Source organism: Pinus tabuliformis, chromosome Q, assembly GCF_031772625.1.
Source record: "Pinus tabuliformis cultivar Carrire ecotype Pingquan chromosome Q, CPIR1, whole genome shotgun sequence".
Taxonomy (NCBI): Eukaryota; Viridiplantae; Streptophyta; class Pinopsida; order Pinales; family Pinaceae; genus Pinus; species Pinus tabuliformis.
This window is the reverse complement of record NC_142296.1, coordinates 486,657,828-486,684,396: the sequence shown is the minus strand read 5'-3', so window position 1 is coordinate 486,684,396 and position 26,569 is coordinate 486,657,828.

Below are 26,569 nucleotides of genomic sequence, written 5' to 3'. Positions count from 1 at the left end.
AACATTGTTGTCCTCAATGCTTGAGTGGTTCTGGGTGTTTTTGTATAAAATTCTTGTCCTGCCATGTGGAATCTTCAGCGGGTAAGTTCTTTCACTTGATGAGATACTCTAAAATTGATCGATTTCGTAGCTGTTAGGTTCTTGGTTCTGTGACTGCTTCGGGTTCCAATATGAGTTTTCCTTCCTCGTCAAGTTTTGACAATATTGTTTGAACCGGGAGCTTGTCACCTATAACCTTCTTTAAACATGAAACATGGAAAACTAGGAGCGCTTGGGAAGATGCAGGAAGCTCCAATTTGTATGCCATAATACCAATCTTTTGCACTACCTTGTAAGGACCATATTACTTTGGTGATAATTTAGTATCCTTATTAGCTTGTTTGAGGGACATTTGTTTGTATGGTTGTATTCTGCGCCAAAGTGAGCTTATCCTTTTTCTCCTGGATATGTCATTCTATCTTGAGAGTTTGAGGAGTGGTAATTCTTTCCAATGCATTACAAGATATGGTCGGATTCATTTCTTCTTTCTCAGGGGTTGGTTCCTAAGGTATATCCTCTTCTTTTAATGTTTCCTGATCATTTTCTTCCTCCTCTTCACAATCAATGTAAACTAATTTCTTCCCAACACACTTATGACCTTTAGTGTATTTTCTATTAAAATTGTAACGAAGCCCTTTTGCTATTTTTTCTTCCAAATTTTGTGGTGTCAACGTTGTAGGTGGTGAAAGGTTAGGAGAAACCACACTTCGATCTTTATAGTTGTGAGTAGTAGGCTTCCTTGTTGCCATAAATTTTCTTTCCATTTTTTTGGCCAACCGAAATGTCTTCTCCAATGAATCATGTTCCCAAAGACGAACCTCATGTTGAATGTTATCCTTTAAAGTCCCTATGAAGATATCAATCCTCTGATTCTATATAATATTATTTACCCTTATATTCAATTTTTGGAAGTCCTCAACGTGCTCTACCATTGAACCATTTTGTTTGAGATTTATCAATTGGCTAAAGAAGGTGTTTCTATTTGTATTGTCAAAATGTGCTATCATTTCCTCCATGAAATTGACCAAGTGAAAAGTCATTTACGAGAACAAATCCCTTTATAGCATAAAAATTTATTCAGTTCTAAATATAAAGATGCAATATGTACCGTTTATAAAAATTGCACATCATGTAGATCAAAATATTTCTCCATCTATAGTATCCATGTTATGGGATCCTTTCCATCAAACTTCCTCATATCAATATTTGGAATATGGTGGGTCTTTAATCCAATGTTAGATTCTATGAAATCATGATTAACATTTATTTTTTTCTCATCATGACTTTCCTCTACTACCTTTCCCTCATTATGAGGCTTTTCTTGTAGCATCATTGTCCCACCTTCCTTCAAACCTTCCATGTATTTCTTCAAATTTTGCATACCTTTCTTCAAATCCACTTCCATACCATTAATATTAGCTTCCATGGAACAAATAAAACTATTTATCTCAGCTTTGATGGCATTCTTCAAATCATCCATCCAATTTTTCTTACTTGGAGTTTCTATTTTCTTGATTTCAGTCACTATTTTTCTTTTTTTTAGGTGCTCGATATTTAAACAACTGTAACTATATAATTTCAAATATTCAAGTTCTAAAATTTTGGCCTATGGTAGCCCTTTGAGTCCTCTTTCTAACCCCACCAGTCTGATCAATATTGGATTCTTCAATAAATATTTATGCCAAATATCCTATGATGACATGATTATAGACTAGTTTAGTAGAGCGAACTTGTATGACCTACCATGTGTCACATTTTCAACCTTTTGACCAACAAAAAATACACAGAAAAGTACATTCTATCATATTTCTATAACTTCTTATAAAATTTCAATCTGATTCTTAGAGCGAAAGTTATGATGACTTTCCCAAGGTCACCTGTTTGGAATGTAATTCAGGAGTCTGCAAAAACCCTAAATATCTTAGACTGTATCTCTGAAAATATAGTGAGACAAGATCTAAAATTTGGGCTCGAGCTTCACCATGATTTTGGCTCAAATGAGTTTTAATTGTAGAGTCTAAACCTTCATATAAAAAAAATTATAGCGAAAATTCCACGATGACCTATTTGAGATGGTATTTTGGAGCTTGCAAGAACCATAACTTCCTCAGATCATATCTCCGAAAATATAGCGAGACAAGATCCAAAATTCAGAATCGAGGTTCAGAATGATTTCGAGTCAAATGGTTTTTTTTAGGTTCTGAAACTTTGTAGAGAAAAATTTATATAAAAAATTCCCCGATGACCTGTTTGGAGTAGCAAAACCTTAGAATCCAAAGCTCTGATACCAAATGTTATGAAATCAGCTCACAGAAACATAGAAAATATAGATCAATGACTTAAAAAACAACCTCTTCAAGGGGTAGCCTCGTTTACATTACACAAATGAAAAATTCTTGGATGATACAAATGAAAAGGCCTCATTGCTATATATAGGAGTCTAAAGGGTCATAATATAATCAGAATCGACATAACAATAATAATGTCAGGGCACAACAACAACAATAGTGGTCTTCTATGAGGCACAATAATAACAATATGGGGACTACATGGGTACAACAATATAATAAGGGGTTTTCACTAATAACAATGAGGGGTTACACTAGTAGTATAGGGACCTAACAACTCTAGAGTCTTCAAGTGTGAGGAAACTATACTTATGTTTCAATCTTGGTTGCAACTTCTTTTACATTTAATTGTGTGCAGGAAGAGTTGGATCCTCTAATATTTCTTCAACGGTTTCTTCTACAGCTTCAACCAAATCGAGCACATTGGCAATGAATTTCAAAATAAATGAGCACCTCATGCGGTTAACAAACTACGCACTTATCACACTTACAAAGACAACGACACAAATATTTCTAACACAAAAAAAAACACACACCTATGTTATGCTAATTTATGTATAGAGAACATAACCTCATATCTCTTTCATTTCTTTGGGACCTCCCTTGAGGGAGTCAAGCCCATACAAGCTCTGATACCAACAAAGAAATTGCTAGAGTAGACATTGTGCACACAAAACAATTCGTATATTACTCACAAAACCAAACTACAAGTCACATAAATAGTGATCATGAGATCCAACAAATTCCAAAAATGGATAATATTGTCAAGAAAATTTCTCAACAAAACTCCAAAAGCTAACAAAATTAATATATGAATTTACTAATGTAAGCATTATTCAAATAGGCAATGTTTCTTTTTCAATTAAAATCTGAGGAAAAGTCTACACATTTGATTCCTCTAGATAAATGTAAAGTTAAAAATATAGAAATATTCTTATTTTTAATTTTATTTATAATGATGATGATGATGGTTAACATCCAATTATACCAATGTGGTATATCTGACTAATAGATTAATTGAGACTCTTTAATATCTTATTTCTATGATAAAAAATAAGGGAAATAATTATTCCTAGATCACTAAATTTTATTGACTTAACAAGTCAACAAGGTTGGTAGCATGCCAAAGACTGATAACAACTGTGAACAAGAGCCCGACAATCCAAGAGAAAGTGTTTTTCATATTCAACCTTCTTAGTATCACAAAGTCAATAGATTCTTTCATCCCAAGGTGTTCTGGGAATAGACCAACTCCCATTTTCACTTGTAAGCTAGTGAGAATTAGTTCTTATTCTCGAAATGTTCATTTTCTTTCTTAGCACTATTCAAGGCAAAAATATGTTCTTGGTCAACCAGGGGTTGATTATGTCCTTATGATAACTTACCTTCATTTTTGCCTCAAGCTCCTTATCATCTCACAACTTATCCTTAAATTTGGAAGTTATAGTAATATTATTCTCCTTCTCCAAGATGATCTCTTCCTTTATCCTCCATGGTTAATAAGAGGGGCTGATGATATGCCTATAATAACTTAACTTTCTTTTCCCCTCAAGCTCTTTATCATCTCACAACCTATTCTTAAATGTGGAAGTTATAGTATTTTTAATATTATTCTTCTTTTTCAAGATGATCTCCTCCTTTATCCTCCAATAATCAAGTATTCTTGTTTGGGCATTTTTATTTAAATAGTTTGTAAATTCTTTATTTTACTTATCATATATAAAATAAAGATTAAATTTTTATATTATTATTATTATTAAATTTTAATATAAAATTTTCAAATATAATAATTATAAATATCAATTATTATTTTAATTTATATAATAAAATGCATCTTAATTTTAATTTATAGTTATTATTTACCTTTTGTTTAAATTTTATATACATATCTATATATGATTTTATTGAATTAATTTATTATTTATTATTATTTTTTCAATTCAACAAATATTATGAATATTGAATTTAATAAATTATACTCGAGACACTACAATATCTTCCCAATATTAAATTCCCAAAAGTAATGTTTTTAAATTTTCAGAATTTTAAATACATTTATACATATTTTTATTAAACCAATATGGTATAAAAATTCGAAAAACAATTAAATTTCTACATTGAAAAAATATTAAAAGAATATTTATATTCTATCCATTTTAATACAATTACAATTTTAATTGATTTAATGGTTTATGTTGGTTGGAGTCTAAAATAAAAGAATTAATTTAATTTTATTGATTTTATATAAATAAATTATAATTTAAGAAAAATATTTTATTTTAATAATTATTTAAATTATTAGTATAGATTCATTTTAATTTTGAATTTAGTAAGTGTAAAAAAATTTAAATTTTTTGAAAGTGTAAGTTTTTTTAAGCATAAAAATAGAAAAGAAATTTACATTTTTTAAAATTTGATCTTTTTTACTGCATAATAGATTCATGGTTATGATTTACATATTGTGTATAATATTTCATTATTTAAATTGTATCTTTTAACGCACAAATGGAGTAAATGCCTTAAAATCTCATTGGAAACTTATACTGTATAAACCAGCCTAGATTCATCTTAATTCTGGATCTATCAAGCGAAGAGGGATCAAATATCTAGAGGTGAAAATCTATTTTTTGAGTTTAAAACTTGAAGAAAGTTTGCACACCATGAGATTTGATCTCTCATGGAGGTTGATAGATTTGAGGTTAACCTGGATCTACACCTGGTTTAATTAATATTATTATTACTTTAGTTTATATTTTATGTAATTTCACTAAGTCAAAATGTTTTAATTAATATTTTTTTTCCATTTATTCTAATCTAATTTGATTGGGTCAAAATGTTTATATAACATAATACATAAACATGACATCACAACATGTCTTTCATACTGGGATGGTGAGTAGAGTGTCTCTGGCCAAAAAATGTAATAAAATTAAATTAAAAAAATATACATATTCACAATTATTTTGGCATGCGGTATTGATGAGCCATGGTATGGTATGGTTAATAATAGTGTCTTTGGCCAAAAAATGTAATAAAATTAAATTAAAAGATATACATAGTTACAAAATATGTTGATTGTGAAATTAGAGGTGATTTTGATCATATCGGTGCATGGTATGGCATTATTATTTATATATGCTTTATTTTAATGTGATAGAGGTGTAGATATATCTCAAAAGTAACTATAATTTTTTTAGATTTATTAAAAAAATGGTATAAAATTAAATTCAAATAAAATATTTATAAAATATTTTGGCGTATTGTATTGGTGAGCCATGGTATTGGCCCCATGGTATTGTAACGAAGCCTATTCACAAGTTAATAATATCTATGGAAAAATATTATTATATTGTAAGTTTATATAGTTTTGATGTGCTTATTAATTAACTTTAAATATAAGTCTAGAATCATTATTCTATTTTATATGGTAAAATGGATCTTCACTTATTATGGCTACATGTAAGTTATATACTTTAATGTAATATATGTATATTATGATTTCCTTTTATCTAAAAAATATTTCATAATTTTATTAATAAAAATGTATATTATGATTTTCCTTTATCTAAAAAATAATTCATAATTTTATTAATAAAAACAACATTACAATTGTAACATCTAATAACCTCCATGAAAATGCATGGAGTTAGAAAAAGTTTACAGAATTTATCCATGGGTAACTATCCAAATTACTATTCGAGATTCTTCATTAACTATTAGATAGAATCTTCATCATTACATAGAGTAACTTTAGTAAAGGAATAGTAAGTTACATAACCAATAATAACCATTGTTGTAGCATATTAATATAAACTTTTTTATGGAACCTTGAATCATTTGCATGTATCATTTTACTAGATTAGTTAATCACATACTTGATATTATAAATGACACATCATGCAAGGAATCAACATCATCAAACTGAATGTATCATTTAACTATATTAGTTAATTACATACTTGATATTATAAATGACACATCATGCACGAAATCAACATCATCAAACTGACACAATAAGCAATCACATCATTGAACACTAAGATACCCTCAAAACCCAGTAGGATGAAAACCAACAAATGTTTAATTTTATTATTAAACGCTCGATGTGTATTCACCTCTCACTCAATTTATTATAAGGGAGTCCATCACTTAACCATTGTCATAAAATTTTACAAAAAATACCATTAAAATACAAGATATCTAGTCAAAATATATTACAATCATCATAAAATTGTTTACCCACAAATCTCCACTATCTATAGCTTTGTGGCCTGACTATTCCATCAGTGGACCATCGTACAACTCACACTCATCTCCATGGACCATTATTTCTTTACCTACCACAATGCTAAACATAATCTATTATTTGCACAAGTCACCATCATTTTTGGTCATTGTTGTGATCAACAATATTTGATTCATGATTAGGTAAAGAATTAATCAACCAATAATCAATCTTTAAAAGTGATCATTTAGCATATATTCATGTGCATGCATGATATGTAAATATAATATCACAACATGCTTCTTCTAACAACACTACTGATGCATTAAGTATAAGAAAATAATTATCAAACATGTCAAAATAAATACTACATTATGATGACCTTTTTCGCACACACACTTTCTCAGAAGAAAAATCACTACAACTGTCCATAAATTCTTTTAAAATAAATTGACACATTCTGCATGCGGGTTACATAAGCTTGGTCAAAAGAACTAGCTTTTCAGATATTTCTTTTGGTGCATGCAAATACATAAAGAAAGTTAACATAATGAATGTTGCTACTATGCATGCAAATGCTTATACTTTCAAAAATGATGTCTTGCAATGTAGGTTTAACACAACATATTGTCATTTCCTACATGCAAATGTATATTTTTTCCAAATAAATGCTAATATAAATCTTGCATGGATAAACATCTTAGTCCAAAATAAACTAAGATAATAGTTATGATACCTTAAAAGTAATCACATATAATTTTTCTAAATAAGTATAGTTCAATATTTTTTTTATCCATGCAAAGAATGTATCTCTATAACACCATGACTATTCTTTGTGCATGCAAGAGCTTATCATAATAGCTCTTATTTAGTCTATGAAACACATATTTCCTTCTTGATAATTGTACCATAATTACTTATTAGTTTAATGTAAGAAAATTCATACTTCATTTTCAAAAGAATTCATAATATTTTTTTTTTGCATGCATATTTCTTTTCAAAGAATCCAACATCATAGTTGTATTTTTCATGGATGCAAAGATCATATTTCATTTCAAGATATCAAAAAATATATTTCTATTTTTTGTGCAATCAAATAACGTATTTGTTTTCAAGAAATATCAAATCTAATAGTTCTAATTTTTTGCACATTTCTCATCAAGAAAATTTTCATTATCTTTTCTCAGGTAAAGCTCACATGACTTCTTAAATCTATTTTTTCATGAAACATGTGTTCTTTTAATACAATCATCATTCCTTCTACGCGTACAAACACGCAATATTTTCTAAAAACAAACATGGGTTCCTTTCTATATGCACAAGTTTCATGATAAGGTTTCTAGGAAAATAATCATGTTTCTTATCATTTAATGCACAAGATTTGTACACAAACTTCAAGAAAATAATCTTAACTCTTGTTATTTCATGTACTAGAATTCGTATGTTTTCCTTTCTGAAATATTTTCACAATTAATCACCTTATATGGTGTATTCCTTTCCCAAGGAAACAATGTGGCAAATCTTATTATGCAAATGGTATTCATGTGGAATTTTTTTGTGCATATAAATATAATTTTTTTTAAGGGATCTAGAAAAATAACTATTCTTTTATGCATGTTTCCATTAATTCCCAAGAAATAACACAATAATTATATTTATTTTCCAACATTTTTTGTCATAATAGCTATAATTATATACACACTCTTTTGAGGAAAAACAATTGTCAAAATAGTTATTTCTAAGCACCATTTCACGTGCATGTAAACAAACTATCATAAGTGATGAGCCCCAATATTGCAACAAGAACGTTGCAACTCCCAAGGATACCAACTTAAATTATCAACTTGGGGTGTGTACAGATGTATAAACTTAAGAGGTGTGGACACTATATGTGCAGCATGCAATGTGTTCTTCTTTTTTTTGATCTAATGAAATGAAGTGAATGCCATGAAATCCAAGTCTAAACTAATTGCAGAAATGGAAATGTTATTCTATTTGCAGAAAGGAAACCTAACTACTTTGCAAAGAGGGAATCCTAGTTACTTTTGTAGAAATGAATGACCATTCTACTTTGCATGAATGTAAATGTTAATCCTATTTGCATAAATGTAAACATTAACCTATTTGTAGAGTGCAAATGGTACATCAAAAGGAATCCTAGTTTATGAAATAGAAAAAAATTGTTGGAAATGGAAACCATAGATTAAGATGTGTGAAAAAAACTGATGTCATTCTTCAATCACTACATTCAAGATAAATTTTGTCAATAGAGTTCAAAGGTGCTTCATGAAAATCATCATTATGCTCTTCAAGTCATGAATCTGCCCACTAATCCAAAATGTAGAGGTGAATTGCAATGGATAAGAGGCAAGGCTTAAGACGTGTTTTAGTCTTACTCAATCATGGATTCATATCCTAGGGATCATGATTCAAGCCTAAGAGGCAAAAGTAAGTTTTTGGAGTAGATCTCATTAAGTTTACACGTGCTACAAGAAGCCCTTAAGTTTTGATAACTTGTCGAATCCCAAATAAATCAAATGAAAATGGGTGGGGAATTTTTTTTTATTAAGTAGGATTTATTATGACTCCATCCAAGTGGAATCACTCCAAAATACCTCTCTTAACGTGTGCTAAAATATATAAAAAAAAAATATTACTCTAAAACCCGGAAATTCAAGAACTAGTGAGCTATTTAACCTACCAAATGCCTATAACCTAATCAAGAAAAAATGCTTTGCGGTAATTTTTTATCATTAAATTGAATGTTTTTGTAAACCAATGCAAATGGAATAAACTCAAATGAATCTCCTTAACACTTTTTTAAAAATAGCAGAAAATTACTACTACATTTCTATACAAGGGATTTCCATAAATTCTAGATTTGTGAACTAGTAAACCAATCTAAGTAGATCAATGATGAATATGAATATTAAAAGTTGTTATAATGTTTCATGATGCTTGGGATTCTGTAAATAACTTTCAAAACAACTCACTTCAATCATTTAACTAATGTAACCTACATCAAAAGAGGCATGAATAGTAAATGCAGGAATAAGAGATGCAAGTGAAAAATACATTCAAAGGAAATAAATAAATTGTAAAAGAGGGCTATGAGGCTCCTAGGATGGCCAAGCGCAGGGAAAAACAAAGTCCTATGAAGGAACCCAAATTTTAGAAGCTAAAAATGGCACCAAACTTCATTATTTCAATCAATCCAAGTACATCCCTGCTAGAAATGAAAGTGGAGCTACTAAATAACAAGTTTTCTCCATAAGAAGACTAATAAATACATGCCCCTAGAGGAAAATTTGAACTGGTACATATACAAATAGATGAGGAAGCATTCTCCTTGATAGGAGACAACTTTCCCCTCCAAATTCCCTCAAAAAATGGATTTGGTTCCCAACATTAGGAATCTTCATTAAATGATAGGAACACATTCCTAAATTTTCTCAATTAGTGGAGCTCCAGAGTTTTTCAATAATTTCAAGATATTCAGATCATTTGTTATCCAATATTGGTCCATTCTATAATAGGGAGAAAGTCTCTATATTATCTCATTCATAATTTACTCCATATTCTCTCAATATTCTGCAAAACTAAATAATATTAGGATCATAATATGGAATTACCTCTAAAACTTCCTTACAACATATTAAAGCTAATAAAAACATTATTAAGTATAGAAGGAGAGATTTAATATAGTCTTTATGTGCATAGGAAAGGTTATATGGGCCTTAATTTATGTCTAGTTTGGAGGCCCATCATGCCCCCTACTGAAAATGTTGCTCATCCTCCTAGAAACTTATCCATCTTCTTCCCTTGTTGTTCTTCATAAAACTCTCTTCCTTAGCTCATCAGAATATGATTTTCATGGTTAACTACATTCGATGGCCTCCATGGGAAATTTTTACCTCCTTTTCCTATTTTTTTCTAACTGTAGTTTCTCTTTCATGACATATGCCCTTAACCTTAAATCATTCAATTCCTTGCTCATTTCTTTCACTTTTTCCTCCATGAGGCCCACATCCTCTACCTCCTTGAATTTTACAATTTACATCCAATATTGAGTTTTGTCTCTTTTTGTAATAGATTTGTAACAAGATCCAATACCAAGCTGTGGAGTGGGCTCTTGGAGTGCTTGTGGACATTCTCCCTCCTCTTTATTTGTTGTTATCCCTTCTTGTAGCACTTTTTATTCATCCTGTAGCAATTCTTTTTTCATTTGTAGCATCTTTGTTCACACCCTTACCATTTCCTTTGAATATTTCCTTGCTCTCCAAGGCTCTAGTGGTTGCTCTATATAAAATTTATCTTCCTGTAGCACTTTGGTAGCTTCATTTAGCAACTCTGTTCTTCTTGTACCAATTTTTTTCTTCCTGTAACAACTATGTTTTTCCTAAAAAAAAATTCTCTTCTTGTAGCAGCTAATTTTTGCATGTGAAGAGGCAGTGGGTCTACCTTTTGTTTTTTATTTTTATTTCTTATTATTTTTCTTAATTTCTTCCAATTTTTTTTCTTTCTTTCATTGCATGAAAAATAAACTCAGTGCGTTTTTTTGTTAACTAAGTTGACCCTCACTTACCCCTTCGCACTCCTTGTCCTCCATCATGACTAAATTATTACATCCCACTTTCTCAAGTCCTCTTCACTTATGTCTTTTTCTCTCCCCCATGTGTAGGTGTTGTGATGGAAAAATGAAGTTAACTTCTAGATAAGGCCAAGGCTTCTCTGCTACTATGTTTGGCTATAAAAACATTTTCCTTGATACACTTACAACATTTTTTGAGATAAAATAGGTCTGTAGGAGAGCTTTTGAGGATTTCATACTTGGGCCTTAGCCTTGATGTATTTTTTCAAGTGATATTAAGGTTGTTGATATGATTGTTGAAGTTACCTTTGGTGGTTCTAAAGCTTCTAGTGATGATCCTTTAATTGTTGCATGTTGCTTCTGAATAAACTTAATGGCTTATCCGTTGCCTCCTTGAAGTGCCAACTTATTATGCTCATTACTCCATGCATTGGCTTTGAAATGTGCTTTACTGATCAAAGTTGGACTATAGGTCTTGTTGATGGTGGATCAAGTTGCTACTATTGGAGATGATCATTGACCCTATAGTAGCCTTGTAGAAGTTTTGTGGTTTCCCAAGATCAAGGAGATGAACCCTCAATGCCTCAGTTTGGTCAATTCTTCATTCTGGTGCTTCCAAGTTCTTTTGATTGTGGTTTTGGAGGATTTGTGTAGACTACTATAGGACTGTGTCTCTTCTTGTAGCAGTCACATAAACCCTCTTAGGATCATTATTTCCTGGATATGATACCTTCAAAAATACTGATAATTCATGAGTAATCTATTGACAAGGATCAAGGGCCTTTTTTGTGGTCGAAGGGATGGAAGAATGGGTGAAAATGGGTTATTTTCATGGAAAGAGATTGAAATGAGAGTGGGGAAGAGGTCAAGTGGTGTGGAAAATGAATGATGATGATATGGTGGACCTATCCTCTTGTTCCTAGATGAAACACATATTATATGAACCCTTTTTCCATGCCAATCACACTGCCGTAGAAATTATGGAATGTTATTGTAGCCAAATTATTTTATCCATATCTCCCAAATGGTATATTGGATTGACCTGAAATTTGGTGGATATATTTCCATAATCCTTATGCATCTCCCCCACTAAAAATCTTGGCCAATGGATGCACGAAAATTGAGAAAAAATGAAAATGGTTGTAGGTGATGGAGTACAATTTCTCGAAAAGTGTGCACTAGAATTTGCTGAAATTCCTTAAGCATGTTACCGTCATCCATATACATCTCCCCATCAAATGGATTGGCTAATGAACGAAAATTTTTTGAGATATTGTAAAAGTAATTTATGCCTTGCGTATTTTGGCCTCCTGTAGCAAAACAAAACCTTCTTGTAGCATTTTAGTACAACGAGGAAAATGAATGGGAAAGTCTTGGGAATTATGTGTGGATGTTAGAAATGGATGAGGGTGATGAATTGACATTTCCTTGGTCCTTCAGAAGGTAAGAAGCCCAAGGTTGATTATTTTTGACATTTTTCTTGCCTCATTGCTTATTTGTTCCTTTTTCTCTTTCTGTGGTGCTAACTTGTTTCTTCTCCTTATGTAGGTGGAGGAGTACACGCATGCAAACATATATGCAACTAAAAAACAAATATTTTTTTATTTCATATTTTTTTCCATTTTTTTCTATCTTTTTTCTTTTTCCTTTTCTTTAGGTCTACTAAGAACCTCAATGAGGTTTTCCACTAGTAGGTCTGCCTAGGCGCCTCAAAGGAGGTTTTCAACTAGGATCTTTAAAAAAAAAATTCTTTCCAAACCACTAACCACCTCAAGGATGTTTTCAATTAGTGATTCAATCTTAGGTGCCTCAAAAGAGGTTTTCATCTGATATTTTATTGTTTCCCTTGTTTTCTTTTCCTCTTTTTCATTTTTTTTCCTTTTATTCCTCTATCCTACCCTACTTGAAAAAACAGAATATATTTTGAGGGTAGGAATACTTCCAATGGATCCATGTGCATAACAAGATGAAATATAAACTCATGTGTAGGATCGAATCAAATGCTTTGACATGCACCTGGATATTAGAGACAAAATTCTTTGACTTTAATGATATCAAGAACTATTGAAGAAGAGAGTGATGCTCCATCTTGTCAATTTGTTGGAACCATACCTCAATCTAGTTTTGATGCCCTTGGTTCACATTCTCATCTAGACCATTCTTCATGTCTTATTTTTCTATGCCATTCAATTCTTCTATTTTTTGCAAACTAGTCCATTGCACACATAAAGGATTTGATGGTAAGCATAACATAAACTCTTCAATCTCAGGTTTCAATGGTTGCTCTCCATAAAATGTGATACATGATTCTTTTGGAACTTATTCTTCTAGATGTTTTTCTTCAATTACATTTGGATAATCTCTTTTTTACAATACTCTTCCTGAACTAAGATGAATACCATTTAGATCAAGAGGAGTTGTTTGGAAGTATTGTACCTCAACATTGTAAGTGGGAGTCGATACTTGAGATGGATGTGGTTGAGGTTATGTTTTTGGTGGAGGTGGATGGTATGGATCAGCATATTGAGGAAAATATTAAGGATATTGTGGATTTCTCCCATAAGGTTCTTGCCAACCTTGTTGCCAAGATTCATTTTAGGGTTAAGATGACCAGGGTTTCCAAGGAAAGGGTGTGTTCCAATTATTTTTAGATGGATGTACATAACCTTGAAATTTTGAATTAGGTTCTTGCAACATATTAGGTTGACTAGGCTTCCATGGTCTTCTTTGAGCTACATAACATAACTTCTTTGGTGATTGACTTGCTCCATTGTCCTCTTTATTTTGATTACAGATTTTGTGAATATTGATAGAGAGGAGTAAGGTCAAATAAGATCAAATAATTTATTTACTTAACTCTTATCTGCTAGATTCCAAAATACAATCTAGTTAAATGTATTTTCTAGATTCTAGGAAAGAAAGGTTTTCACTCTATTCGTCTGATTTTTTGCATAACTTCTTAATGTTGTAGACTCATGTGTATAATAACACAGTTGATCCTTGTGAACCAATTTACATTACCGTTGGAGATGGCATAAACCGTGAAGGACTTGATTTAGAGTATGTCCAGTAACCACCATTCTTGCCTTCTAAGTTATGCATATTTCATTTTCTTTTGTTATTATATGATCATAATGATGCATTCATTGGCTAAACGATCCATTCACAGTTTCAAGGAGGCACAATATGAATTGTCTATGTTTCAGGAAGCGAGCTTTGGACATGGTGAACTTATAGTATATAATGCAACACACACACACATTGGACTTGGAATCATAATTAAGATGATGAGTCAGTGGTGTCTGATGAATTTTGGTTAACTAGACTCAACACTTCAGGTCACTCATGTCATAAAATACAGAAAATTTCCACTTCATCTGATGATGAGCTATAAGGAACCCTTAAGTAAATGGATGACATTTTTCTCGGCATTGAAGGTTTGGATTTCATTATAGGAATCGACCTCCAGATGAGAGAAAACCATTTTATTCTGATGAATGTTAAAATAGATTACATAATAATATGTGAGAGACTCTGGTATGTTAGCAAGTTGCATTGTGAACACCTTCAAAATTAAGTGGAGTGGGATGTGGAGATGGAGTGAAAAAATTACCTATATTTATTACGAAGAGATCCGGATCCAAAATATGGAAGGGACACATTTTTAAAACAAATAAAATGTATGATCACTAATACAAAATGGCTAATTAGTTACTAAAATAATGACTAAAATTTGCATATAAATGACCAATTTTCAGTTGGTGACCATAGCTGATTTACAATATCTTATAACGCGACCAACTTTTAGTTATTTTTAGCTTAGTCATTAATTGATTGTCTCAATTTTATCATCTAGCAGTATATTTAGTCATAAATTTGGTCATTAATTTAGTTATTGATTTAGTCATTAATTGCCACAATTAATGACCAAATATACAACAGAATATATTACTATATGATCATATGAGAAAACCAATTAATAACCAAAGAAATATGACCAAAATGTTGGTTGTGTTATAAGATATTGTAAATTAGCTACTAATAGTCATATATATGCAAATTTTAGCCGTCGTTTCAAACCAATTAATGATTAAAGAAATATGACTAAATTTTTGTCGTGTTATAAGATACTATAGATTAGCTACTAACAGTCATATACATGCAAAATTTAGTTGTCATTTGTAATGAAAAATTAATCATTTGCAATAGTCATTTATATTTTTTTTGGTAGTTTCATATTCATTATATAAACGACTAATTTAGTAGTTTATATTCATTTCATTTATTTTCATTAATAATCATTATAAACGTCTAATTTAGTCGTATATTCATTTTATTTGTGTTCATCATTAATCAATATAAACTTCTAATTTGGTAATTTTAGATTGATTTTATGTGTTCATTATTAATCAACATAGACTAATTAGTATGATTTTGCAACTAAATTAAAAAAACATCATACAATGTGAATTGGTTCACCTAATATGAAATTTCAAAATTACATATGTTAGTTAAAATACTAAACAATATCAAGTGCAACTATAAATAATTTCAAGCACAGAAATTATATTATGTGAAACGTCGAGTATTACAATATGAGTTTCCAACCTAACATTGGTTGAACTACAATTTACACATGAAATGTTGTTCCATCACTATAAAACATTATCATTGTGTTGTCAAGTCATTGTAGGTGAATTTACCAGCTATGAAGACTTGAACATCAGTATTTATATGTGTGTCTTATGTGGGATATTGGCTTTAAGGGTACCACTAGACTGGTTCCCTTCTCTCTATTTTTTCATTTGTTGCTCTAGTGTTAGTGTTCTCCTCTATCTTCAAATCTTGTTGCTTACCATCAATACTGAGTTCATTTTCTGAAAACAAAAGAACCTAGAATGAAGAGTGTAAGACATGAAATACGATGAACAATAGAATATAAATGAAAGTATACTATAAAGGATTTATATTACATATACCTCAACATCAACAATGTTAAATCCATTCTGCCCCATAAAAGAAAGAAACGTGAACAAGTTTTCTTCAGTTGAGTGACAATGGCCACTATGTGGCCAGATGACTTGTATAAACAAATTAAAGTCACCACAGAAAAGAACACCTTAGTAACTTAGTATTCAACCTATAGGGAAAGGTTTGGCATAATCATGCCAAATAAGTTATATGCTAAAAAGATCAAGATGTAAATAACTTGTTCAAACAAATAATCTGAGGTGTGATGTCTAATCCTTGTCATTTGATTCACAACAACAATTTGTTGTCTAATGCATGAAATTGGTCAAGTATATAAACAACATGTTCTCAAATAACAACATGAAAGTAAACTTTTCTAAAAATCATGAAAATATTTCAATACATAATAGTTAAAAGGATTTCAATCAATATTGTGTAATATTAATTTCATCTTCAAGCTTTGGTTGTTGTTTAAATAGACATAATAGCAAGTACTTTCAATTTCATAGTTAAAATACAAAGAAAAATCGAAATAAACATTCAAAGTACAATAAAAAAATAAAGAGAGGATATCATGGAATGGATATTGAAATTATAAAAAAATTGCTTACCTATCTATCGATATGTTATCATGCATTCCTCAAACATTTTCTTGCCCAAAATAACCATGAGGTGAAATAATCACAACATTAAAAACCATATGAATACTTACTAGAAATATTTCAAAACTAGATGGCTGAAGTGCCTGAAGGATCTCCAACAACAAATGAATCATATCCAAGACATGATCTCTATATTGTCTCCCCATCCTCTTTCCAATCACATTTCATGTAACCTACCCACACCAAAGTCAAGTAACAATCAAATGAAGGAATTGACATTTTTTTTTTATCTTTTATATGTATAAACTTTGAATATAATTTGTTTTGGTAACTTATTAATTCGTATTTAAAGCCTTCCTATCATGAGAATGTATCAATCAAGTAGAACATCAAAAAAATTGACCTCAATGAGGTCCTCTAACAATTTGTACAATATCAATATTTGTCTTGTTGTGATATCTTGGATAGAAAAAAGAACATATCTGCAAACAAAGAAGCCATATATTACTTATGTTCAAACTATGTATATAGTGTATTCTTAGGTAAATTTGTAAGATGTCCCTCTATCTTTACCAAAGCAGATTGTATCTTGGTTAAACTCTTTATCTTTTCATTCAACATCAATTTTTGCAAGATAAATGTCACACATTATTCTTTCCCATTTCTCAACATGCTAGATATGATAAATTAAAAGTCACATAAAAGCAAGAGAAAACAATTCTCTAACCAAAAAAAATAAACAAATAATGCCTCTAATAAAAATTCACACCTCAAAAATTACTCTGCCACGTGCTCAGACTAAAGGTGATATTCTTTGAATAATGTTTAGGTCATATTTAATGGTATATTCATAATTTTACCATGATTTCAATTTGGTGCTAAAAGAAATATATAAATCCAAGTTATTATCAGTGAACTTCAAGTATAATTCAAAAAAATAATGTCATTATAAGGTATGGAGAGAAAAACATCTTCATAACTAGGATTCTCTATTTTAGTTTGGTTTTAGTTGAGTTGGTATTTTAATATATAGTTTTTTCTAAAGAAGTGAAATAGAAAGATGAGAATCGAAATAACCCTATGAATTCTCATCGAAATAACCCTATGAATCTTTAATTAATTCATGTTATATATCTCTAAAATATCCAGGTCATCCTTCTCTGCTATTTGATAGAGATTTATTGGCATAGAATAATAATGAATTAACTATCAAACACAATGATGCTATATATTAACCAAGGAAGGAAAAGTGACATGGCTTTGGTATTTGTGTGCTCGAAGTAAATCCAACAATGGTTATGTTCTTTCTTTATCATGAAATAGTAAAATTGTTGGTTCACAAATTTAACTCTGTTACCAATAGGAGATGGTCTTGTTGTGTAAGGCAAGGATGAATTGAAGGGCTCAAGATCTATCTCCAATACATAGTTATCCTTGTCACTACAAAATACAAAGTTGTCATCATTTTCTTATCCAGGTAAAAATAAAAGTGAGCTTGTATTTGTGAACTTGTGATAGTATACGAAAAAGAGAGCCCCAGTGGAAATCAAAGTGTGTTGTCCCATCATTGAACCTAAAAGAAAACTTATATATTTAGTTTTTTACTACAGTGGAAATCAAATGTAAAACGAACTCAACTTGATATTTACATGACATAGTCATAATTAAATAGTACAATAGAAGCATGTTAACTCATAAAAAAGAGATGATAAAAAAAATAATGGAACATTATTCCTTGCCACATAATTGGCATGAATAAAATTTCCACAGAATTCATCCAAAAAATGAGAAGAACTTATGGAAAAACAACATATCATTAGTGTTTTGTATGCTCTTTAACACATGTAGCCTAGGGAAGTAGAGGAGGCCAAATGTAACACGATTCCAATTGTGTGGGGTATAAAAACAAAATGTGGAAAAACACACCTGCAAATTCACGAAATCTCACTCTAAATAATAGAACATGTTGAGGAGAGTAATGATGAAAATATATCATGTATTAAGATCAAGCCCCTTATTGGTCATGAATTAGCAAGGCGGCTGGTAATTTTTACTTGTAAAAAAAAAAATCATAATTAGTGTAACGACTATGTGGATATTTTTGTGATTTTTTTACATTTATATTATGGCGTCCTTGCAGGAGAGAGTGATGAAAGTTCTCCATGTTTGGTTAGACTGGTTTCTCCTTTCATATGCTTATGTGAATGGACAGAGAGCTACCTTTCTTCATTTTAAACATTCAAGTGTCCCTCCCTTTCATTCAATATGTGGAGATGCCCCACCATTGAAGGACCTTGATAGTTCTAAATCCAATCTTACAGATCTAGTCCAAATTAAGATGTTGTTATGGTGATCGGAGAGGGAGCAACAACTCGATAATTGTTTAGTATTCCTCTCGTGGATCTTGAAAGATAGTGTAGGAAAAACGGTTTATCTATTTGTGGTGGTAGGGAGGTAATGTTTTTCCAATTTCTTAGCTTAGAAGAAGAAGAGAAGCATAAGAACCAAGATCAAGATGTGTATTTCAGGTATCAGTATAACTTTACAATCAGAGGGAAGCATGCAAGAGAAACTGATGCTTATATGCAATTGGGAGGGGGAAGGTGGAGCACGGGTGAAGAAATAAAATCCATACTTTATGATGATAAGGACTATATATCATTATCATCATCTAGGAAAAATGTTCAGGAAGAATCATCTTTATGGTCACGGGTTGTGGAACGTGAATCAGCGGATGCCTATTGCAGTGGAACATTACCAAAAATGTTGGTGTTAGGATGGTAGTGTCACGTGATGTGCCCCCAAAAGTTCAAAATATTCTAGGCAATGTCAAGGAAACTTTTTGTCTCTACTCCTTAACTCATATTTCGCCCCATCCACGTTTTGATAGAACAATTATCAAGATCATATAATTATCTTTTATTTAATGAAAGAGTCCAAGGGCTAACAATTCAAGGGTATGATCATTTTTTTTTAAATGGACAGTCTTGTCTGACATGCAAGGACTTGGGTATCAAACTTGTTGTCAAGCCAATGCTATTCACATGTCAAAATTTTGAGTATGACTTGGGGTCAAGTTTGAATGAGCGGATTTTGCTTAATACTGTTTATTCAAGGAAAAGAACCAAATTCAGAGTCCATTTGGATTATTATTCATGAAGCATAATAACAGAGTTGGTGAGCTTAATAGGGCTCATCCTTGTTGTGATGTGTTACATTCGAATGGCATGAATGCATGAATTTCAAAAGGCCAATATATGATATAAATCTTGGGGAATTTTGACCAAATAAATAACCCAAACTTGACACTTGAGATATGATATAAATCTTGGGAAATTTTAACCAAATACAAAACCTAAACCTTAAACCTAGTAGTGTGAAATCCATTGCTTGAAGTGTGGCTACTGAAGACAAATTTCTTGAATACTTTTAAAAATTAACATACAAATAATTTATAAAAGCATGGAATTTCATTGTCATTCAAATGTCAAGCCAGATAACAATTAAAGCGATAACGCACAATGAAAATCCAAAATCGATAAGAGATATTCGACAAATGTTCAAAAATAATTGGGAACATCCTAATACTACAGGTTGCTCATCTAAAGCAACCAAATATGTTACCTTGCCTAGGAAACTTGGAATGTTAATGATATAAATGACAAAAAGATAAATAATTAAAGCTGACTATTGGAACCAGTGCAAACAATGAATTATAAAAGAAAATGACAATGGGGAAAAATGTCGCATACCCTCTCCATGAAACTACCATCCGCTTCCATACTCGATGTTTCCCAAGACTAAGCAGGTCATTCCACTGGTGTCCACATCCTCGTAACCATAGTAGAATTCATCCTCCTATGCAAATACAACCTGCATTGGTCATACCCTTCTGTAGAGAAAAAATAAAAGAAAATGAAGCCCGAAAGCCTTTTTACTTGTCAATGGTTTAAAGATTTTGAAGCGTGTATTTAAAAACAAGATTCTGATACCAATATCCTTGCTTTCTTTGAAACTCTATTCAAATACATCACTTCCTCCAAAAACTTTACATATCATGGATCATCATAATTCAAGTCATCAATTAAACAAAGTTCTATCATCTCCAGAGCAGGGGTGATCTAAAGAAAGCAACCTAATACACTGATTTCCCTATCATGAAATTCAATTATGTCTACATAAACCTGTATATACAGGGATGCAAGAGTGGGGATCTAAGACGTTGAGGTATGTGATCTTTTGAAAGTTCCTTCATTACATTTCAAAACCAAAATAAGCCAACTCTGCACTCATTTACGAGGTAAAAGACATAAATATTCATTATGAACATCATGGAAAAAAACCATGGAAGAATTTTATTGTCTTTTCACATCCTATACCAGGTGAACTTTTTTAATTTAGGTAGTGTAGATTTTCATTAAGGAATATATATGAAACAAAGTCGTTAGTTATTTTTGTTTCATATCTATTGGAAATACTGAATCTGCAAACTAGACATAATAATGAACCAAAACATAATAGTCAACCTAAGCTACATCAATATATGCTTTGTATAATTTTTTTTTATGCTATACTTAACAACTAAGTAGAAAATGCTAACATTCTTAAACATTGAAACATTTTGTTCATTACACGTGTAAAAGAAAAGTAGAAATTCTGTTTTTACCAAGATAAAGTTGTCACCCATTAACAAATATTGGAGATTACGAAGCCTCTTGAACAACAAATTAAGAAGACACATATTTCTTTAAGAAAAGGCACAACACATATGACAAGCTCCTTTAATGATTTAAAGCTCCCCATCATCTCAATCAATATGTCCACAAAGAAATTTTATGCATTATTAGGATATGAGTCCATTTCGAGTACAATCAAATTACTTCCATGTTTCATATTGAGTCTCAAGATAGAGCATGAAATCTCTTGAAACAGTATCGCATTCACTCTCAAATAATTTATCATGTATGCCCCTGCATACACATACAAGACAACCTACGTTTACATTGGTTTATGTTTTATCCACATACAACTTGCATTTACAATGGTTTCATTGTAAAGCGTTGAAAGTAATAGTAAAATCCAGACTTACATGGTTGTAGTTCGAAGAAATGCGATTGAAGAGGTATTTTCCATATCTAGCGGCTGTTTGACAAAAATTCAATGATTCCTCTACTGAGGACCACAAACACAGGGAGTGCACAGAAGGTCGAATATTGACAATCAAATATTCTTTATGGTTTGGCTAGTCGAGTGGGGCATCTGATCAAATTGGATGATCATAGAGCTAAGCTTCAAAAGGGGTCCTATTCAAGTGCTTTTAAATGATATCCCTTGGAAGCTTCAACATAGTACTTAGTATCATCATACCAAGGACCAACGAAAAACAGACCATCTGATTGTGTCAAAGTTTGAAGAACCGAGTCACCCTTTTTAGAAGACCAAATTGCTACTATCATTTTGAGAAATTATTTTAATGTCAACACTTGGGATTGCTGGCAGCACTGACCCTAAATATACTTTCCTAGGCACCCCACAAAAGAAGGAATATCAAGTTGGCACCCATCAGTTTGAACAACAACATGTCGACTTCTTGGATAAAATAAGAGCTTTTCAAAACTATTTTTCTCACTAGCATTCATTTTATCTCTCACAACAAAGACCATTTCATCTTTAATATTGGCCCAATGAGTGTACTTATATACAACAATGTTGCTTCGTCCATTAGCACTTGAAACAAGTTTTACGTTATTGATCATATCTATAAATGCACCCTCTGTTTGCCATCTGTCTACAATAATGCTTCGAGACAACTCATTTTCTTTGGGATAAGAACTTGAATCAGCATGTATTTCACCACTCAGTAGATATTTTTCACTAGTCAAATATGTAGGCTTATGGTTCAATACATTGAATTCTAATGAAGACATTCCAAAGAAAATGCACGACTTTAAGAAATGAAGCATGTGCACATGAGAAGCTTCTAAGAAGATTCACTACCATCCTTTCTCAATCAACAAATTCATTGGTTCTTTGTTTCGCTGTACAATGTAAGAAGCCGCAGGATGAGTAGACATAATACACAACCAATATCGTTTTTGGATAAACACTATCTCTGACTGATCAAAAACACCAACATTGACATCAATAACATTTCCCTCTCAACACCATTCATCATCCCAATCTAAAAAATCAAATGAAGGTCCATGATTTACCTCAAGACGCAATGCACTAGGTAGGACTTTCTCAAATATGTAGTCACTGCTCTAATTTGCTAAACTTAAAGAGTTAAGCTTCTATGAACCTACAGTTCAACAATCAGAGAAGTAAGTGATATAGAAACTGAGGAGTCACATCCTTCCTTGCATATCACTGATCCATGGATACCAACAAGGCCCTTTATAAATTCAATGCCAAACATTAGTCTAGTTACTGTCACATCAATATGTGATGGTGAAAATTGATGATCAGAATCATGTTCTATTGTTGTGGTCAGTGGGGATATTCGATATTAACATGGTTGAACATCGAAGTAGAATTTTTCCATATCATCAATCCTCTTTAGTTGAGGCTTAACATTGTATAGCCCATGTGTCAAGCCAACTTGATACTTGCCATAATAGCCATTTGTCACTAATTTTAGGGAACCACAAATATTATAATGTGTTGCTTCTATCTTTGGGATTGAGGCCATGTTTTGCACAACCATAAAATTCTCCAAACTGCTAAACTCAAAGTGATCCTTCTCAGCCTTGATTGTGTATCATGTTGACGTTGCATGATCAAGTTCATAATGTCCCTAGACATCTGTTGTAGCTCTTTCTCGTCCATCAACTAATATCTTAACACCTTAAAAACTGACTCCTTCAGAAGTCACTAGAATTCCTCCAACTGAGAAACCCGTGACCTGAAATGGCTGAGATATATTAACATGGATGTGCTCAACAAGAACCTCTATAGATGGAAGTGAAACATCAAATATTGTATTCTCACCCTTGTAGAATGCCAACAACCTTTATTTTTGGCCAAGGAGCTTCTTTGAGGGCACTTCACCTCATGGACATCATCTCAATAAAGGTATACATGAACACCTAAAATAGGGTTACCCTGAGAAACAAATAAGCCATCCTTATCATAACTTGGGACATAAACGATGTCATCTACTACCATATTTCCAAAGCCCAACTCCATCTCTCGAGAGCCTCTTTGGACAATTGTTAATAGAACATGAGAATCATGTATTTGAAAGAGAATATTATAAAAAATGTACTCTATAAACTTCAATCATTGTACCTCATGCGTAGTGCCATCCTAGCTATGATCGACATTATGTGTGACCTTGTATCTTCTTCCTCTATTTAGCAATTGACTCACAGAGCCCGCTCTTTCCACTTCTTCATGTTTAATTTCATGGAGGTCTATTGTGTCCTCTGGACACTCATCCTTAAGGAATATCCAAACTTATTTTGTGTATCAAATGAAGGAAAATAGAGAAAAATACCATGGCCTTTCCTTTTTGAAAAAATCTGTAGTGGGATTTGATATGACCTAATATTTGTATACTTCTCGAGGATTGATGAAGTTTATGTATTCATGATGGGAAGAAACCAACCTATATATCCTCGAAGTAATATTTTAAACATGTAACTACCTCCTTGCGACGTAAACACATCATTAATGAGATCATTGCTAGTGTAAATTATTTCCACGTTCACAATGGCACAACCTCAAATTATATCTAGACACCATTCTGCTCCAACATCCCCCTTCACTCTCCCAAAAATAGTGAATCCACTAAAGTGAACATTGATGTCTTCATGGCCATTGTAACCATTACGATCCACTAATACATATTCACCCATTTAAGATATATTCACCAAGTTAGGGAATATGAATATTTCCAATGTAATTTTTCCACTTGATAATCTTAACATCAAATACCAAACTATCTCGTTCATCTTCACATCAAATTCGAAATTGTCTCGTTCATCTTCAGAGAGCTCTTGAAACATTTTTTCATAATTATATCGAATCTGCACAAATATATTAAAAAAATATTAATGTATGTTGCTTGATTACCAATCAAAATGTTTAAAACAATACAACACCAATAAATTGGTATTTCATCTACATTGCACATAATTCACCTTCCTTCGTAGGATGCATATGGCTCGTAGATTTTTTCCAAGTGCTTCAATTGTTGTAACATATATTTTGTAGATGATCTTGATAACCCAGCTATCTGCAATATGACTATCACTTTGCAATGATTCATTTTATGTATATTTTTTTTTATAATTATGGTAACTCAATAATTCTTTAGATTAAATAAATAATCTAATTCTTGAACAAAGATTATATGCAAAAATTGTATGCAAATTAAAAGTGAAATTTACATGGGTAAATTTTTAACTTTTCAAATTACACTTATATTCATCAAAATTTTGAGTAGGAAACACAGAGTATCTTTACAACTTATGTTGTTATAATTATCAATATTATTAAGAGAGGTCGATTGCTTCAACAATTTTACTGGGTTTCCTTTGCGATCAATGTAGGGATTACATTTAAAATGTTCAAATATTATTTTTAAAAGTTCTTGAATTGTTATGGGATTTACCACCGAAGAAGCAACCTCATAAACCTTTAAGCCATGTTTTCCTGCATTTTTGTCCATGGCTGCTAAAGTTTCATTCACAACCATGTCTACCGATATCTGCAATTTGAATTCAACCAAAAAAAATAACACATTTAGGAGAAAAAGGATAATGTTTTTTTGGGTCGAAGTTTTGAAGACATATATGGAAGATCTGATCTCCCAAGAGAAATAAGTAATGTAGAGAAGCTTTAAAAAGAATCAAATAAATATGATTTAAATAACTAAAAAATGTCAAATCTAAGTTTGGAACCATCCACTGTCATATTCCAGATATAGACGAAAAACGTAATCTAATAAAAAAAAATTATTATGGAAATACTCCAGAAAATCTAAAATTAACTACGAAATTCCTTTTCACACTTTTTTAAGAGTTACTCACCAGATCTAGCATAGTATCTGGATCAACCAAGAAGCAAGATAGTTGACCTTTTCCATAGTGCGTAACTATTGGGTCAATCATTCTGCAAGCTGAATATTTGATTTAGCTCAACAACAATGTGAGAGTAATCGAGCGGATCTAAATGTTTCCTCAACTTTGTCAAAGACTGAATTTCGAAGAAACCTTAGCATCCATTGTTTTTTCGGCAACGGTTTGAACTACCAGACATGTAACCAACATCTGAAGTACCCACCATGTCTCCATTACAAGGAACTTCTAATCTAAAAACCTCTTAGTTTTTTTCTAGGTTTTAGCAACGCACTGCATCTCTCTTTCTCTAGTTCCCAACTATTTGTTGCTAGCTCAATGTCCATAGAATCTAAAATCACTCTGATGGTTGAGATGTCGCTTTTCAGGGGCACCAAACACATAGATCCACTGAAAATCAGCCCCATGATCTAGATCAGTTTTATTTTTGGATAGGGATGTAAAACAATGCCTTTACATTGCCAATTATCAAGGAAAGATGATCTATAACCCCTACGGTGTAGGGAAAAATCACCCAAAACCCCAAATTTACGCCAGTTTAAATTATTAAATTATTTGTAATTCAAACTTGAATTAAAATAATTACAAATTTCTTTACTCTCTTTGAAAATAGAGAGCAATTTTCAATTTAAATAATATTATTTTAACTTTCAATTAATTGAAATTTATTTTATTCTAATTAATATAAAATTGTTTTTGGTTATTTATAT